Source organism: Lynx canadensis, chromosome D1 (genome assembly GCF_007474595.2).
Source record: "Lynx canadensis isolate LIC74 chromosome D1, mLynCan4.pri.v2, whole genome shotgun sequence".
NCBI lineage: Eukaryota > Metazoa > Chordata > Mammalia > Carnivora > Felidae > Lynx > Lynx canadensis.
The window spans coordinates 44,165,768-44,186,228 of NC_044312.2; the positions used below are offsets into that span (position 1 = coordinate 44,165,768).

At 36.9% G+C, this 20,461-nt stretch overlaps 1 protein-coding gene across 2 annotated transcripts in view; it reads left to right on the forward strand.

Moving 5' to 3' along the window:
* The window catches only part of GRM5 (glutamate metabotropic receptor 5), a 521,413-nt gene that overhangs the window by 83,376 nt on the left and 417,576 nt on the right, over positions 1 to 20,461 (forward strand). The gene's annotated exons all lie outside the window — the stretch shown is intronic.

Below are 20,461 nucleotides of genomic sequence, written 5' to 3' on the forward strand. Positions count from 1 at the left end.
AGAAAATGAATCCTGGGTCTTTGTTAAATGCATTTTTATTAGAACCAGGACACTTTTAGAGAAAGTGGGAATTTAATGAAGGGCTCTGAGACATCCCGTGGTGGTTCTGTCTTGTCCGACACGGGAAGTCTTTGCAGACTTAAAGGTGTATACACCGAAGCTAGGAATCATGCATGGAATCGCGGCTCGTCCACTCGCTGGGTTGGTGTCTTCTGACAAGTTGCTTACCCTCTCTGAGCCTCAGTGTTCTCATCAGTAAAGTGAAGGTAATATGCACCTAGTAGAGAATGTGAGGATAACATGACATAACAGTTCTGAGCACTTTGTACAGTAACTGACCATACAAGGCACCCAGAGAGCACCAGCTGCTCTCTCCCTTCTCTCCAACAGCAACCTCTCAGAGCAGGTTAAGCTGAGGAAGATTGATTTAAGTGAAAGAGAAACTTAACTGCTATAAACAAAAATGTGCAGACTTTTCTGTACAGTGTCAAATAGAGCAGATGATATGCCTAAGGATTTATACATAGAAATAATAAATGCTAGGGTAGTGGCACCTGGGTGGCTCAGTCGGTTGAGTGTCCGACTTCGGCTCAGGTCATGATCTCAAGGTCTGTGAGTTCGAGCCCCGTGTCGGGCTCTGTGAAGACAGCTCAGAGCCTGGAGCCTGCTTCGGATTCTGTGCTCTGTCTCTCTCTCTCTGTCAAAATGAATAAACTTAAAAAAAAATTTAAAATTAAAAAAAATAAATGCTAGGGGACATGAAAAGTTCTGTGCAAGATTTCTATGAGATCGGATGCCTTGGTGATGGAGTTATGTTGCTGGTCATGAGAAGGTAATTCTTCTCTCTACCCATCTTTACCAGTGCATTTTGAAGTCAAACAACACCTCCTTCAAATGTGAATACAGAGCCTCAGAGTTTTGAGGGAATCTTACTAATTCCATCTCCATATACAAAATTTCCTTTTACAGCAAGTTACCCTTCCTTAAACTCTGAAGGTGACAAAGTATGGCAGCTCAAAATAAAATCTTAATCTTGTCGCTGTAAAAAGTGCTTCTCACCTGCAGCGGTCTGTCACTCAGACCAAGTCTCAACCTCTTGCACATGACAGCACTTCAGATATTCACAACCTTCATATTTGATAGCAAGTAGATAGTGCCCTTGAAATTTAAACTTGTGCATTCTGAGTAGAGCTCAGAAGTTTTAAAAATTGAGCCTATTTTTTAAAGACTTCAGCTATCAATAATTATCATTTAAAGTTGTCATATGTTGAAACCATTTGGGATGAGTCTCCGATCATTTAAAATGTATCTTCATAGACAAAGGGTCTTTTTAACATTTTCCAATTAATCTATTATTTGAAAATGCAGTTTTGCTGGACTCTTATTCTGTGGACACCAGAAGTACTATTTCATTCAATCTGTAAGAAAATTAGAACAAACTGAGAGTTTTTGCCCCAATATTGACCAGTTTACTAGAGATGAAATTATTCATTTACTGTCCTCTTGAGCAGGATTATTAGGGAAAATATGCTAAACCTAGAGGAAAAATCAGCGTATCTAAGTATTTTTATTATGTTTATAGGGCGAGTTTAGTGGGAATAGGTCTTTACAAGCAATCTAAAAGAACTTCCATTTTTATTTCGGAAAAATAAAATGTTTTATGTGTTTGAATTTACTGCTAAATTGCACCACTGTAATATAAAAACTTACTCTGGATGCTTAATTCAGCAAACAATTATTGAGCGTTTCTTCTGTGTATAATAGAGTGCTGCTAATAATGGAGAACACAGTGTTGAAAAACAGCATCATCAACTTCCTCACAAATCTATTGTGAGTGAAATTTACATAATAATAGCTATTATTGATTAGTTTTATGCCAAGCCATGTGTTCAGCATTTGGATTTTTAAATGTATTCCTTACAACAACCCCATTTATTAGATATTATTATCTCCACTTATTAGATAAAGAAACAACATCTTTGGAAAATAAGAATCAGGCTAGGAAAGTCCTATAAAACATAGAGTTTAAGAAAGGAGGGGAAATAGATTCACAAGACTCCTAGGACTGAAGTACATTTCAACAAGAGTTTAGAGCTTATTCTTCAAGATATTTTGGAGAACTCTGAAACGGAAGCAGTAATAAAACAATAATAAAGTTTAAGGAAACTTTATATCTTTTTTTTAAAAAACAGAAAGTTTAGAAATACAAAGTTGTAAGACTTTGTAGGCAAAGCATTTAACAAAATATGGTATCCTAACATCTAAGATGGCAAACTGATGTGGAAGCCACAGGTGGGTGAACTGATAACTTGATAATGTTAAGAAACATGCAGATTCTCCAGGGGTTAAGAATTTGGGTTCTGTATTCAGAATCTTAATTGTATTTCCTACTGTACTCAGTTTGTCTGTAAAATTGTCATAGCCTATTGAATAGTTGTAATACATCTGTCCTGGATTTTACTAAGAATCAAAACATGGGAGCTATTATTTTGGATGAAATAATTGACAACAACCTAGAAGTCGTTACCTAGTGGTATACCGTGCCCTCTAATCTCAGCCATGTTCTTCTGGACATTTGCATTATTGATTTGGATACTGGCAGAGATAAAATATTGGTGAAATTTGGAAAGATTCAAATCTCTGAGATCTCACTTAAAAATATTAAACATAGTGATAACAATAACAATGAAAGGATAATATATCGTTTGCTGAGTCCCTATTATATGTCAGATACTTCTTATATATTATCTGTAACCATCACAGTAACCTAGAAGGGTTAGCATTATTATTGTCCTTTTACATATGAAGGACTTGAGGCACAGAGAGGTCAAGGAACTGACCTTCAGTTACACAGCCTTAGCAGTCTAGGGGTACAAAGGCAGATCTATCTCACAGAAAAGCTCAAACCCTTCTGTTACATTCTGTTGTCTCTAATGAGATGACATTTCATACAGATAAGTTAAAAATTTATTTTAGGTTAAAACATATTGTGCTTGAATATGAATAGAATAAGGTATCTGTGGTTTTCTAAAGCTCTCATTAAAAAAATCATAAAGGGGCGCCTGGGTGGCGCAGTCGGTTAAGCGTCCGACTTCAGCCAGGTCATGATCTCATGGTCCGTGAGTTCGAGCCCCGCGTCAGGCTCTGGGCTGATGGCTCGGAGCCTGGAGCCTGTTTCCGATTCTGTGTCTCCCTCTCTCTCTGCCCCTCCCCCGTTCATGCTCTGTCTCTCTCTGTCCCAAAAATAAATAAAAACGTTGAAAAAAATTAAAAAAAAAATCATAAAGACTAGGGCATCTGGGTAGCTCAGTCAGTTAAACATCTGACTTCAGCTCAGGTCATGATCTCGCGGTTCATGGGTTTGAGTCCCACATCAGGCTCTGTGTTGGCAGCTCAGAGCCTGGAACCTGCTTTGGATCCTGTGTCTGCCTCTCCCTCTGCCCCTCCCTCGCTTGGCCTCTTTTTCTGTCTCTCAAAAATAAATAAATATAAAAAATAAAATATGTATAAAAATCATAAAGACTTTAACTTACTATAAATTAAGTCTCAATTAGTAATAGTATGGTGGTGTTTTCGTGATAACCACTGTAGGCTCTAGGAATGATAAAGATGTATCCTGTGAAGATCTGTCTACCACAGAGCTGGGGGCATGGGAGACAATAAATGGTGGTGGTAGTGCTCCTGCTGAAGATGATAATTCTTTTTTTAATTTTTTTATCATTTATTCATTTTTGAAAGTCAGAGAGAAACAGAGCACGAATGGGGGAGGGGCAGAGAGAGAGGGAGACACAGAAACAGAAGCGGGCTCCAGGCTCCAAGCTGTCAGTCAGCACAGAGCCCGACGTGGGACTCGAACTCACGGACCATGAGATCACGACCTGAGCTGAAGTCAGCCGCTTAACCAACTGAGCCACCTAGGCGCCCCTGAAGATGATGATTCTTAAACTGAGCAGCTTTCCCTAGTAGAATTGTATTGCATTTTGGATTCAGGGGCTCTCATATAAGAAGGGCCAAATAAACTGGTAAATATCTCAGAGCAGAGTGACTAGATAGGTTTCAAGTCTAAGCCACATAAGGTTAAAGGAACCAGAGATATTTGACTTAAAGGAGAATTAATGGCCCTTCTGTATGTTACTTTTCCTCTTGAAAATTCATGTACATTTATATACATTATATTATACACACGCATACACACATGTACACACACATCAGAAGTATGTATAGAATTATGTATAGTGTTTGGCAGTTTAAGGTTATGGGGGAAAGCAATAAATCACTAAAATGTCAGTCTTGCACAGCAATCCTTTCTGTATCGTAAAACCAAAAGATATTCTTTTTGAATTCCTGGTGAACCTCGTATATAATTTCAAAACCTCAGCTGGCACAAAGGTAACCTAATACTGTGAAGTTTACAAAACAAGAATGCATTTATCATTGGAACAAAAGAATGAATACATACTATAGGCAGTGGTTATGACTCTGCATTTTGTAGAGCACAGAAATAATTTTATGACAACTCCTAGATTTCATTTGATGTGTAATACATCTGGGTCCAACAGCATTGACTCAATAAATTGTTCTTCAGAGACAGATCATCAGTGACCTTGTAATCTGCCCCTACTGCAAGAAATGGCAGTCTTCACCTATCAGGGATTTTACCCTGATAAGGGTAAAATTAATTTACCCTTTATCTATTAATTTACCCTTTATCTATTAATTAATAGATAATTAATATTATCTATGCCCATGTGCCCCCAAGTAATATGGAGGTCTTTGGGGAGGAGGCAAGTGAAAGCAAAAGGCTGCTGAGTTAAGACCAGCTGTATTTAACTTTCTCCTTAGCACTGTTACTAACTCCCTTACCTCATTTGACTTGGACCTTGTCAACCTATTAGAGCTAAAATGAAAATGAGTGAGATCCTCTAGGTCTTTGGTGCTTTTTTTAAAAATGTTTATTCGTTTTTTGAGAAAGAAAGCATGAGCAGAGGAGGGGCAGAGAGAGGACAGAGGTTCTGAGGTGGGCTCTGAGCTGACAGCAGTAAACCCCATGTGGAGCTCAAACTCATGAACTGTGAGATCACGACCCAAGCCAAAGTCAGACTTTCACCTGATGGAGCCACCCAGGTGCCCTTGTGCCTTTTCTGACACGATCTTTTGCAGGCTTATACTTGGGATTTGTGCCAGAACTATATTCCTTAACTAGCCTCCCATCCTGACTTCTCCTGAACAGTCCTCCAGACTACATAACAAAAGCTTGTACTAGGTACTGTCCTTTTACTGTCTTGAACCTAACATGGGGTCATCTTTCATGTTTTTCACCCAATCATGGGAAATCTTCAGAGAAGCCCTCGTATTCAGATATATTAGGATCTTTGAGGAGGTAAGGATGAAACATGGAATGAGATGCCTTTAATGTAATAGCATTGAAGTATTTAAGCAGAATCTGAATGATCATCTCATAAAAAAATTAGAAAACGAGGCAAGCTAAAAATTCTCTTTCAACTTAGAAAACCAAAATAGCTGACGTTTCCAGCATCACCGTTTCCTTCTTAGCCCAGTTCAGCTGTTCTCTGTCACTGTTCCTTGTTAAACACCAGGAAGTCAAGGTGGGTGGCCCAGAAGGCAGTTCTCGCATCAATACCCTGGTAATATGCTGACTTATCCTGGTAATGTATTCAGTGTCATAAATGTGTTAATGTATCAGAGATTTGTTTAACTTTTGCGGGTGGTTTGCATAATGAGTGGCTTTGCTTTGATGGTAGTACTAGGGAAAGGCTTTTAACCTTATTTGGCTAATTCCTTGGAGATAGAAGTTTCAAAATATACCTCTTAGGGGACTAACAAGGTCTAAGTTTGAGATATTGTTGCAGTCATTTCTCACTGCATATCTCAAAGGTCCATTTCACTGGAAATGGATAGTGTGTTAGAACTGTGTGAGACTGTGGAGTCTGTTATAGCCCGGTCAGTGCTTTTACTTAGTCTTATGAGACTGAAACACAGGAAGGTTCAAACTCATCCTGCACAAGTAGTATTTGAAAGGAAAATTTTCATTTAAGTGTTAAATTTACAGCCTTCACGTTCTGGAATTTGAATAGTCGTATTACCGATTTCATGAAATCCGTTTTAACTGGTGAAATCCCATCTCTCAAATCTTGAACGGTCTTGCACATTGAGGAGTGAATGTGCTATTTGGGGCTAGGATGACGTAAGTATCTTTTTAAATACTGATTGATTCATTTACACTGTAATTTGGTAAGTCACAGGCATTTCTTGAACCCGTATTTTATGTCAAGTTTAGTAGCATTATTTCCAGACATAAGTAACTCTTCAAATATGGTGATTTTTTGAGGCAATTGATGTAAAAAAAATGAAGAAGAAAAGCAGGCGAGTGAAAGTCCTGTAAGTTGCTTCCTCAAGAAACAGTCAAAATAGGGGCAGCTGGGTGGCCCAGTTGGTTGAGCGTCCAACTTTGGCTCAGGTCATGATCTCATGGTTCATGGGTTTGAGCCCTGTGCCGGGGTCACTGCTATTAGCGCAGAGCCTGCTTTGGATCCTCTGTCCCCCTCTCTCTGTCCGTCTCCTGCTTGTGCTCTCTTTCTCTCTCAAAAATAAATAAAGACTAAAAAAAAGAACATTCAAAATACAGAAAGTTTTCAGAGTTACCCAGCATCCTGATCACTTCATAGGAAACCAACTGCTGAGAGACATTGCTGTGTAACAGATAACCCTAGATTTCAACACTTAAACAAAAAATACTTATTTTCTTACAGTTTCACTAGGTCAGGAATCTTGGAGCAGTTTATCTGGGTAATTCTGACCCAAGGGTCTCTCCTGAGTCTCATGTGAAAGCTTGGGTCGGGGAGCAGTCTCTCCCAAGTTCCTCAGGCCTAAGTTCCTCGGTGACTAATGGCTGGTGATTTCAGTTTCTCACCACATAGGTCTCTCCTTAGGCTACTTGAATGTCCTCACAACATGTCAGCCAGCTTCTCAGAGACATAACCTGTGTAAGATGGAAATCTCAGTCCTTTATATTCTAATCATGGAAGTAAGAGGTCATTACTTCTGCTATATATATCCATTAGATATGAGTCAGTCAACTCAGCCAACATTCAAGCAGAGGGTAACTGAACTCCATTTATTAAAGAGAGGAGTATCAAAGAATTTGTTGACATAACTGAAAAACTATCACATGGATACCTTATGGGAGGAGCATTTATAGACCAGTATGGCTTAGTGCCCCTAATTCCAGCTCTGAGAGAACCCATCTGGTAAACAGGAAAGAGCACTCACTGCTCAGGAGAATGAGAAGATGTGATTTCTTGTTCTGATATTAACTCAAGGTGCAATCTAAGTTAATGGTTCTCCAACTTTAGTGTGAACACAAATACCTTGTGAGATTGCTAAAACATGGATTTCCAGGTCCCGTGCCCAGACATTCTAATTTGGTGAGTCTCAAGTAAAGCAAGACAGATTGAATTTCTAAGAAGTTCTCAGAGGGTGCTGATGCTGCCAGGTGGGACCAACTTTAAATCTCAAGACTCTGATTAAACCATCTTCCTCAAATGTGGCCCATGGGCCAACAACATCAGTATCACCTGGGAGCTTGTTAGAATGGTAATATGCTCCAGTCCAAAGCTACTGAATCTGAAATAGCAATTTCACATTTTCTCTATGTGGCATTCATGGCATTAACATGTGGCAAGCACTGCAATCCAGAAAAGATTGTTTTGCATATCAGGGCCTCAGTTTTCACTTCTGTTAAAATGGCTGTTTTGATCTTATTTCAATTCCAACAGTACTGTGGGATGAAAAATTGAGGGCTGAAACCAGACATCTGGGACTGAATTGTGCTTCCGCTAGCCTTACTTTCTACATGAATAAGATGGGGGTCATAATAGCATCCTCCCTTGGTGAAGCTAAGATGAAATAGCATTATGAATATAATGTGCTTAGCTTCCATTTGAACAGAGTGCTAGAGTCTGACATTGGTTTTACATGTTTACATGAATATTCAGGTTGCATGCAGCACAGCGCTGTTTGTGAAATTGCTTGTTATGTTGGTTCCACCTATTTGATTAGTTAATTTAGTAAATTTACTGATGCTGTAAGTGGAATGATTCCAGCTAATGATTATTGATTTGAACCTCAAGGAGAGAGAAATAAAATTGGTTCCTAGGTAATTACAACATAAAATACATATATTGAGTGTATGCAGATGATGATTAAAGATTATGAATATTAAAAAAAAAAGCGATATAAAATTGGGACCAAGTTGGAGGGAGGCAGATTATGGCTCACAAAGTAATTAAAACAAAGATGAGAGATGACTGAATGAAAACCAAATGGGTTTGCCTGTCAAGTGGACTGTTCTTCACTACTGGAAGTCAAGCTGTTAGGTATCCTGAAAATGTATATTGCACAGTGGTTTCTGTTTTGAGAACTTTAAAATAGATGATTTCCAAGGCCCCTGAAATTCTAATATGACTCAGGGAAGTCCATATTTTGATATGAGACTGTTGTTTTCCTCTGAGAGTTATTGATGAGCTTCCACCAAAGGACATAGCAACTTGTATTGCTGAGTAGGTAAGAGTATATTATTAGGAGTATATTATTAGTAGGAGTCATTCAGACCACAGTTAGAATCGAAGCTCTGCCATTTACAACCTATGTAACACGGGCAAGTTATTATACACCTGTCGGCATCTGTTTTCTCATTTGTTCATGGCTTTAAGAATAGAACCTGAGTCAAAATATGCTGTGAAGGCCATATAAAATAAGCCATCTGAGGGATTTAACAAAGTTTGACACCTGGTAAACTTTTAATAAATGTTAGCTGTTCTTATCCAAAATATTTATCTAGGACATGCATCTCATCAATTTTCAGAACCCTCACTTCTCTTCCAGCTATAGTGAGGGAAACCCATGTCTTACAAACTAAGTCATTTCCTGCATTACACTCTGACTCTGTAGCACTCACATGGCATTATTTTTCTGTATCCTCAGAATAATATAACTAGATACCCCCAAGTAAAATTTTACACTCACCAGAGCCTCTATATTTATTTTCAATGATGAGTTTTCTTTAATTTGAAGAGTTTTCAGTAGGTCTGTATTTGGACTGACTTGAGCAGACTTGCTAAACTACCGAAATTTGGTGTGCATCGCCTTTTCTCTTCCCAAGCCTTCTTTTCATTACAGCTCTCACAAAATATGGCTCTTTCTCTATTTTTCCCATGTATCATGTACCATTGTTCTAACTAATGTATTTAACAATCAAATCTGTTATCTGTTACATTCTTCCCCACTATTTAATCTTAAAATCATTTAAATTTCTTTTTGGAGTTTATATGATCACTTCTTTACACATTTCCAACTCACATTTCACTGGCAAGTATCACCAGTAGTTTCCAAATTACAGACCCAAGGTCTCTTTTTGATCCCTAACTTGCTGAACATCTTGTCCCATTTGATTGGTTAATTTAGTCCAGCCCTAAACTCTTTCTTCTTGTGGCATTCACAGCCTGTTTCTGTTGCAGTACCCCTTCCTTTGGTCAGGTAACAATGGCTGACTCTGTCCCTAATCATGGATAAAAAGATGAAACTTTCTTGTTTCTGATTCTTCACTTGTAAAACTGAGACAGCGATAGTAATCTTGCCTAGTATGTAAAGGAGCTATACCTAAATCTAGCAACATGGTGCTTTGCACATACTAGTAAATAGCAGCTATTATTGTTTCCTTGTAGTTTCTTTTTCAATTCTCTACCTGCCTTTAGGGTTTGTGAATATTCAAGGTTTTTATCATAGTTTTTTTTTCCTTCACATTTTACATAGTTTCTTCATCAAATCTGTCCACAAGCTTCAACTACCATTTACATGCAGAAGAATGTCAAATGTGTATCCCATGTTTTAATTTCTCTTAGTTCAAGAATCAAATATCTAATTATTGACTATTCATCTGCATAATGATGTCCCACAAGCACATCAAATTTCTTTGCCTGAAACATCACTCATTAATTTTGCACAATCTGTTTCTTACCAATTAATCTATTTTCCTGTGTTTGGTATTCCCATCCATGGAGTTATTGAAGAGAGGGTCTTCACAATAGTTATTGAGTACCCTAATCAATCACTCCTTGTACTTAATTATTACCAAGTTTTGGCTTTTGCATTTTTCCTCTCCTACTTACTTGCCTAATTTAATGAAGTGAGAGACAGACATTGAAGAGATGACAGAGAAGAGATATCAACAATTCAGGAAAAAGTTTGGATGGTTTTAATCTGATACCGTAACAGTGGGCACAAAAACAGAAATCCATAGACAAATCATCATGATACAAAATTTATATACCAAAAGGCAAATGATGGCATAGGTGTCAAAGTATTCTGAAATATCAGTGCTCTTTATATATCAATGGGATTCCACATTGAAAACTACATACTAATTAGGCTGATATTTATTCATATGGTTAATATGATCTTGGAATATTAGATTCATTAATTCACGCATTCATTCACACATGCATAAATTAATTCTACAAGCATTGAGTACATATTTAAAGAATTGTTATAAGACCTTAAAGTAAAGATATAAACATTGTCAAGGAGCTAACAGTCTAAAAGGGGTGATAGGCAACTGCATATAGGGTATATTGTTTATTAGTCAAGTTAACAGACATTTTCAGTTTTTTCCTTCATTACTGTATCTACTCAAGAAGGTGGGAAAGTAAATGCTCACCTCCACAGACTCTCTTGCAACTAAAGTTCTAGCTATAGAGAATTTCTAGAGATAGCTAGAAAACTTTTGATTTCTTGATAAAAAGGATATAATCAACTGACATGACCCTTTATCCTCTTTCACCACGCTTCTGATCTTGAAGACAAATGTGGTATCTATAGATATAGTCAACTTACAATTAGGAATTGAGAGTTTTGGGATAAAAGGCCAAGATTCTAAGCATGAAATAGAAAATTATGAGTCATAATCTCTCTAGAGTCTTTTCTTTATCTTCTTCCAGTTTCATTTTACTTGGGTCATAGCTCTTAACCTTTACCAATTTAATCTTCTAATTTTTAACTTTTTTTAAAATTTTGAAATAATTTCAAATTTATAAAAAAAAGTTAAAAAAATAAACAGAGCTCTTGTATACCTTTCACCCCGATATGCTTGTTAACATTTCTCATACTCTGAAAAAGTTGAGAAGTTTCAGAAATGATGCTCCATTATCCCTTGTATTAGTTTCTGTGGATGCCATAACAAATTGCCACAAACTTGATGCTTAAAACAACAGAAATTTATTTCCTCATAGTTTTGGAGACCAGAAGTTCAAAATTAGCATTACTGGGCTGACACCAAGGTGTCAGCAGGGTGGTGCTCCCTCCAGAGTCTCTAGAAGATACTTGTTTTTGTTTTATTGTTTTTGTTTTGTTTTGTTTTTGCTTCTTCCAGCTACTCATGGCTGTCCACATTCCTAGGTTTATGTCTACATTACTCCAATAAAAGCTCCTATCTTCACATTGTCTATTCCTATTCTGACTACCAAATCTCCCTTATCCTCGCTCTGGTAAGAACACTTGTAATGTCTTTTGAGGGCCCACTTGGATAATCCATGATAATTTTTCCATTTTGAGATTATTACTTTAGTCATATGTACAAAGACCCTTTTTGTCTCAAGGCGATATTTATAGGTTACAGGTATTAGGACCTGAAATCTTTAGGAGATCATTATTTTGCCTACCATGCCCCTTGATTCTCCAATATACAGTTCCTAAGTACAAGAACATATTCCCATCCAAGAGTATTATGCTAAGTGAAAAAAATCAGAGAAAGACAAATACCATATGATTCACTCATATACAGAATTTAGAGGAAAAAACAAATGAGCATTGGGGAAAAAGAGAGAGTGAAGCAAATCAAGAAACAGATTCTTAACTATAGAGAACAATCTGATGGTCACCAGAGGGGAGGTGGATTCGGGGGAATGGGGGTTAAGGACTGCACTTGTTGTGATGAGCACTGGGTGTTGTATGTAAGTTTTGAATCGCTAACTTGTACATTTGAAACTAATGTTACACTGTATGTTAACTATACTGGAATTTAAATAAAAACTTAAAAAAAATTTAAGGCACAATATAATATATCCATAAAAATGAGGAAGTGAACATTGATCCAATATTCTTATGTAGTCCACAGACCCCATTCGGATTTTCATAATTATCCCAAATACATACATATATATTTTTTAAGTGCAGGAGCCAATCCAGGATAAACTATTCCATTCATTGTCATATATGAATAATGTCCTCCAATTTGAAATAGTTCTTTTGTCTTTCCTGACCCTAACATTTTTGAAGAGTATAGTCTATATACTGTGTAGAATGTTCCACCATTTGGGTCTGTCTGATGTTTATCATGATTAGTGAATTTGCATATTCTGGGTACGATTATTACAGAGGTGATGCTGAGCTCTTCTCAATGCATCATATCAGGAAGCAAACAATATTAATTTGTGCCATTACTGATGATGTTAGCATTTAAAACATTTATTTATTTTTGAGAGACAGCATGATTGGGGGAGGAGAAGAGAGAGAGGGAGACACAGAATCCGAAGCAGACTCCAGGCTCTGAGCTATCAGCACGGAGCCCAGTGTGGGGCTTGAACCCACGAACCGTGAGATCATGACCTGAGCTGAAGTCAGACGCTTAACTGACAGAGCCACTCAGGCACCCTGATGATGTTAGCATTTGTCAGTTGATTAATGGTGTCTGTCAAGTTTCTTCACTGGGAAGTTAAAAAGTATGTGATATGTATTAACCAATAAATAATCAATATGTATCTTATGAGAAGTTATCTTCAGAGTACGTGAATATCTTGATTCTCATCAATCTTTCACATACCAGATTTCCCATCCATTGATGATATTTGCCTGAATCAGTTATCACTATGATGATTGTCAAATTGTGATCTTCTCTTTCAATAATTCATTTTAGGGGGTGCCTGGGTTTGCTCAGTTGGTTGAGCATCCAACTCTTCATTTTGGCTCAGGTCATGATCTTGGGGTCGTGGGATTGAGCCCTGCTTTAGGCTCTAGGCTGAGCATGGTGCCTGCTTAAGATTCTCTCTCTCTCTCTCTCTCTCTCTCTCTCTCAAATACAAAACAATAAATAAAAATTCATTTTAGATTTATTAGTTGGCATAGAAGCATTCTATTCACCCCATTTATATATGTATCCAATTATGTTTTTATATTAGTATAGTCTCATGGATTCTTATTTTACTCAAAAGATTACAATCTGTTATCATTATTATTTAGTTGATGTTCATATTGTCCCAGAGTTAGCTAGTGGGAGCTCCTTCAGGCTGCTTCCTTTGTTATTTTGACATGATGCCCATTTCTGGGTGCAACATGATGTTACCAGATCATCCTGTATTTTTTTTTTTTCTTCAGCCCTGGAGTCAACAACGTATCTCCAGGAGGAAGTATTTAGAAATAAATACTTGAGCACTGTGTGTGTTCTTTGTGACTGGAGATGTCTGTGTGTCAGAATGAGATAAGAAATATATGTGTGCAAGGAATATGTGTGTGTGCATATATCTGCCTGTTTCTATATCTTACCTTAATTTTAACTAGAGCTATATCATACTGGATCATTTTTCATATAGTTACTTCCATTTCAACATTATCTCTTTTCCTAATTCATAAATTCCCTTTTCAACAATGAAAAACTTGTTTTCCATTATCCTTAATAGATTTACTCATGTGTTCAATCTTGCGTGTTTACCAAACTCATCGCTGTGACAGCAAAATGCTGGATTTTGGACTCTGTCTTCCCCACTGGGTTTACTGGCGGAAATCTCATCCAAAGGAAGGGGAGAGGTTAGGGGAATAAAGATGATGGAAGAAGGATGATGAAGGCCATTTAGAAAGCTCAGCCCCTGAACTCTACCCCCTGCACTGACATGCTGACTCATAGCTAGACCCCTATCTGCCACTGGCCAACCCCCTAGTTCTGGGTGCACCAAATGAACGTTGAACCCTGAAATAGGGAAAGGAAGGAGGAAGGAGAATGGAACAGTTAGAAATATTGATTGCAGACATGCAGCACTCATCATACCAGTATGTTGACCCAAAGCTAGATCCTAACATGCTATCCCCTGTCCTCAGAGGGCATGCCAGCCAAACTCTTGGCTAATCTGCTAATTACTTAATTACTTTAAGCTAAATCTGCTACTAGCTTTTCGACAAAAATCAGTATCTTTTCTTCCCACATGTACAGTAAGTCTTCATTTTTCAGCTTCACTTCATTTTTAGTTAAGTGGGACCAGATGCTGGAGTTTTAATCACTGTACTGCAAGTACAAGTGATGTGTGGAGTTTCTGGACCAAGACTTTTAAGAGAAAGCTATACCTCTTTCACCTCCTTTTTCTTCTGTCCACTAGATTACCAGTTAGGGAAAGTTAGGGAAAGCAGCAGCTACAGGATATAAGAAGCAGGGATGCCTGGATTGTACTATGGGAAGCAGAGCCACCCACATTGAACTATTGGGTAGTGAGAAAGAAGCTTCCATTTTATTTGAACCACTCCCCTTTCAAATGTCTATTTGCTAAGGATGGTGATTCAAATTACCCAAACTAATACATCTTTATAAATTAATATTTTCCTTACAGTAGTATATCTGCTGACTACAGTTATGCATAGGGTAAATATGGGTCACTCAACCCATAATGGAGTATGGAAGTGAATCAGAAAAGGTTCCCCAGAAGAGATAATGCCTACTTGGGTCTTGAAAAATAAAGTATTAATTAGGCAAGCAAAAACTGAGAGTGTTCCCATTAGAGAAAACAGCATTATCTAAATAAAGGTTCAGAGGGTGGGTGTCAGTGGAAGTTGTGTTCATTGGAAGTCAGGTTTCTTGAAATAGCTATAACTCAAAATGTATGAAGACAGTGGATGGAAACATAGATGGGTTTATATATTTTGTGCTGAATTTCCTTTTGCGTATGGAACTAACTCATTGTTCAGGTGGAACATTGCAGGGTATTCATGTACTACATTTTTTTACATCAGTTAATTTCTTCCATGTTCATTATGGTCTCATGTCTAAAGAATGAGATGTAAAATAAATTTTTATGCAGAATTAGTACTGCTATAAACATCTGAGCTTTGATGAAGCTATTAACATCAAATCTACATAGTACATCTTTAACAAATAAGAGTTAAAAGTAATTTCAGTTCATTGGCTGTAATCTATTTTATTAGCACCCAGGAACCTTTTCTTAATGGGAGTTTCAGGAGATGAATGATTGATTTCAGTAAATACATCACTGATACGAAGATACTCTTGATAAAAAAGTTAGACTGGTTGTATCTCACAAAGGGCACTAAGATCTTAGTTTAGAGAGTAATTGAAAAAAGTCATATTGGCTTAGTGAACTATGTATAACAAAAGAAATTATTTTCATCCCTAAAAGTATCAGGAGAGCATTAAGTTTGGGCTGTGAACATAGGTATCTGCAAGTGTTGGTAGTGCCTCACATGGTTGGTGACTAAGCTTAGTTTCCATAGCAAGTGAAATACATAATCAATGATAGAAAAATTAAAAAGTGTTTGAAAAAAGCCTAGATGTTTTAGATCCTCTCATAGAATGCACAGTTGAAGGGGACAAGAGTTACATGACTCAAACATCTTCTTGTGTTCTCTATTTCATTTCCTCTTCACCCACAATCCATTGCCTTGTTCCATATTCATTGCCATTGCCCTAGTCCATGTCCTCATTGTCTCCCACCTGAGCTAACTGTCGTGCATCCAGCATTGTCCTCTTCTGTCCATAATACATCTTCCATGCTGATGCTGGAGTTTTCTTCTTAAAAGTCCAATCTAATTATTACCACCTCTAAAAATTCCTACAATTGCTAACCCATAACCTAGAGAAGGAATCCAAGATTTATTGGCATAGCATATAAGCCCTTTGATTATATGCCCCTCTCCTACTTTTTAAATTTAGTTTTTATTTTTTAAGTGTACAATTCAGTAGATTTTACTGTATTCACAAACTTGTGCAAAAATTACCACTATCTAATTCCATAACATTTTTATCACCTCCAAAAGAAACCTTGAACCCATGAGCAGTCACTCCTCCTATCCTCTGGAAACCACTGATCTATTTTCTGTCTCTGAAGCCTTGCCCATTCTGGACATTTCGCATAATGGATTGCGTACAATATGTCCCTGCCTGCTTTTTACACCCTCTTTCTTTTACAACCCTATCTCTCATAGCCTTTGCTCCAGCTATGCAGTTCTAATTGTAATACTGTACTAATACAGACTAACTACTGGACTGGACATTCAAAATTAGCAGTGGCTTTAATGAGATATGCACATTTCTTTTCCTCGTAAAAGACTGGGCTGAACTTTTTCATATAAAAGCCTTCATGAAATTATCAGAGGCCCAGGCTCTTTCTATCCTGTTGCTCTACCATCAGCACATGGCTTCCCATCACGTCCCAAATTCCAGCTCAAAGGAAGGGCAAAGCCACCTATCTCCTTCATGGATATTTGTTGGTCCTTCATGTGATGTGTTAAGCTATCTTCTTCACTTTTGCTTGTTCTGCTGTGTAATCTGGTAGATGACTTTGGCAAGTATTTCCCTCTGCCCGGCCTGCCTTTAGTGACTTCCGTAACAGCTGCATTCCTTCTGTGCCTTTGGCCTTAGAACAATGGTCTACACCCTTGTAATTTGGTCTCTCCATTTTCAAGCAGCCATCCACAGGGACTCCTATTTTCTTTCTGTTCCTGTAAGTTATAGTAGTGTCCTGTTGTTAATCTTTGATAAATAGAGGAGCATTCAGCTTATCTGTATCTTCCTTGATAAGTTTGGATGGTTTGTGATTTTTAAGGAATTTACTGTGTTTGGCTTCTCATATCTTCAGTCGCTGTGTAACAGATCTGTTCTATGAAAAACTTTCTGACTGAAACATACAGACTGGTTTCTGTTTTAATTGCTGAGCTATGTCTGATAGAATATATGACCTTGAATTCCACATGTCAGTTTTGTACTTCTTTTGGCCTAGGTGCCTAATCACTAACTTTAGCAGATTGTGAGAAATATAACTTTTTAGTCTGGATGGCCATGAACACAGCTAAAAATCATAGATCATGTTCTATGAGAGAAGGCAGCAGTGAAAATTAAAGAACAGCCAACATTATCTGCCATAGTGTGCTTCTTGGTCACCTAAATACATTTGTGCATACTTACTTCCTCCCACATGGAAAACATATGTCATATCTAAAAAGGACAGTCTCAGAGACCTGCCCAGTGACTGTATTTGGCACAAAGTCCATGATCTCTAGGTTATAAGTACTTGCATATATCAGGTCTAGCTGTAGTTCTTCACAATCCAGTGACCCATGACATATCCAGAATGCAACACTGAATTAAGAACAGGATAGCCGTTGTGAAACTCCCATATAACTTGTCAAATTCATGGGCAGTGAATTGCTCAGTTTTCCCTTATAATTTTAATGTCTGGGAGTATGTCATGATGTCCCTTATTTCATTCCTAATATGGATATTTATATATTTTCTCTTTCTTTTTTTTTTTTGGTTACCAACCTGACTAGAGTTTTATTAAATTTTTTCAGATATGCAGTTTTTAGTTAACTTGATTTTTTTCTGTTGCTTTTCTGTTTTGAATTTCAGTGATTTCTGTTCATAACTTTATTATTCCCTTTTTTCTATTTGGTTTTGGATTTAATGGTCTCTTCTTTTTCTATTTTCTTAAGTTGGAACTTATGTTACCAATTTAAAATCTAGTTTTTTATTAGGTAAGCATTTAATGCTATAACTTTCTCTCTAAAAACTTAATTAGCTGTATCTTACAAATGTTTTTATCTCTTAATTTATATATTCATTCAGTTTAACTTGTTTTTCTTTGACAGTTCAGCTTTGATCCTTATGTTATTTAAAGGTGTGTTGCTTATGCAGCATTATTTACAATAGCCAAATTATAGAAGCAACCTAAGTGTCCTTGTATAAATGAGTAGATAAAGAAGATATGGTGTTTATACAGTGGAAATGACTCAGCCATAAAAAAGCATGAAATCTTGCCATTTGCGTTAACATGGATGGAGCTAAAGAGTATAATGCTAAGTGGCATAAGCCACTCAGAGAAAGACAAATACCATATGAATTCAGTCATATATGGAATTTAAGAAACAAAACAAACAAAGGGTTAAAAAGAGACAAAGCAAAAAACAGTCTTAAGTATAGAGAACAAACTGATGGTTACCAGAGGGAAGGTGGGTAACAGGATAGGTGGAATAGATGATGGGGATTAAGAGTACAATTACCTTGATGAGCATGGAGTAATATATGGAGTTATTGAATTGCTATATTGTACACCTGAAACAAATATAACACTGTATGTTAACTTCACTAGAATTAAAATAAAAATAAAACTTCTTTAGTTTTCAAATATTTGAGTTGTTTCCCAGACATATTTCTGTTACTCATTTCTAGTTAAATTCTACTTTTGCACAAGAATACACCTTGTATAATTTTCAGTTTTATAAAATTCAAGGTTTATTGAATGTCTCAGTATATCTTTTGACTTGGTGAATGTTCCATATGTGCTTGAGAACAATGTGCATTCTGCTGTTTCAGGCTAGAGTGCTCTGATACGTCAAGTTGGTTACTAGTGCTTTTGAGGTTTTTTATGAGTATCCTGATTTTTGCCCACTTGTTCTTTAAATTAGTGAATGGAGTTTTGAAGTCTCTAGCTACAATTGTGGATTTGTGTATTTTTTCTGTTCTAACAGTTCTTGATTTATGTATTCTTAGGGTTTGTTGTTCATTGCAAACACAAGATTTTTTTTATGTCTTCTAGAGAAATGACCCAGTTATGTAAGTTTTTATTTCTGATAATATTCCTTGTTCTAACTTCTACTTTATTTGGTATTAGTAATGCTACCTCAACTTTCTTTTGGTTAGGGTTTTTTTTTATTACATGTCTTTCCATCTGTTTTACTTTTATCACATGTAAGCTGTATATTGAAAATAAGATTTTTTAGATAACATATGATTATATGTCTTAGATTTTTATTCATTCTGACAATCTTTTAGCTGGTATAGGTGTTCACCTTTATTGCTAATACAGACATGGTTGGATTAAAATACCTATAGACATAGATATTTTATATTTGTACCATCTGTTTTTTTTGTTTCATTTTTCTTCTTTTTCTGACTACTTGGGTTAACTATGCATTTTTAAAAGAAATTTTCAGTTTGTTTTCTTTCAGCACTTTTAAGATGTTACTCCATTGTCTTCCAGCTTGCATGATTTCTGAAGAGAAATCTGTAATTCTTTATCCAATTAGACTGTATATAACTTGACTTCATTCTTTGGCTACCACAAAGAAATTATCGTTGTCTTTGGTTTTCAAAAGGTTGAATATGATGTGCCTACATCTGGTATTTTGGGTATTTATCCTGCTTATTGTTCTGAGCTTCTTGGATCATTGATTTGTTGTCTGTTAATAATTTTAGAAAATTATTGTGTCTCACATAATCTCCTCAGGTATGTCTCTATTTGCAGTTTGGGGCCAGTTTGTTGCCATGTGACAACATCCCTGAGAAACATATGGCTTTAGTGTAGGTTTAAGTCTGGAAAATCTGGTCTTCTTTTTACTCCTTTATAAATCTTGTCTATTGTACTGTTCTCAGAATAATGGCAGCTATCTTTGTGTTTAGATGGGAATGTAATACCCTTAATTTGATTTTTGCTACTGCAGTAGCTCCAGTGTCTGACTAACATTTTTTAATTAAAAAGATTTGGTGCCGGCGCACCTGGGTGGTACAGTCAGTTAAGCGTCCAGCTCTTTTTTTTTTTTTTTTAATGTTTGTTTATTTTTGAGAGAGACAGAGTATGAGCAGGCCAGGGGCAGAGAGAGAGGGAGACATGGAATCCAAAGCAGGCTCCAGGCTCTGAACTGTCAGCACAGAGTTCTACATGGGGCTTGATCCCACAAACCATGAGATTATGACCTGAGCAGAAGTCGGATGCTCAACCGACTGAGCCACCCAGGCATCCCAAGTGTCTGACTCTTGATCTCAGCTCAGGTCATGATCTCACAGTTTGTGAGTTAAAGCCCCACATCGGGCTCTGCACTGATGTTGCAGAGCCTGCTTGGGATTCTGTCTCTGCTTCTCTCTGGCCATCCCCTGCTTGTTCTCTCTCTCTCTCTCTCTCTCTCTCTCTCTCTCTCTCTCTCTCTTTCTCTCTCAAAATAAATAAATAAACAAACATTTTTTTTTAAATTAAAAGATTTGGTGCCATATTCTTCTTTTTTACAGCTAAGATGCTTCTTTTGAAGCTTCGCAATATTACTGTTTCAGTCTAAGATTTAAAAAAAAATCAGTTCACCTTTCCAAATGATAAGACCACAAGTTACCAGAATATCTGCC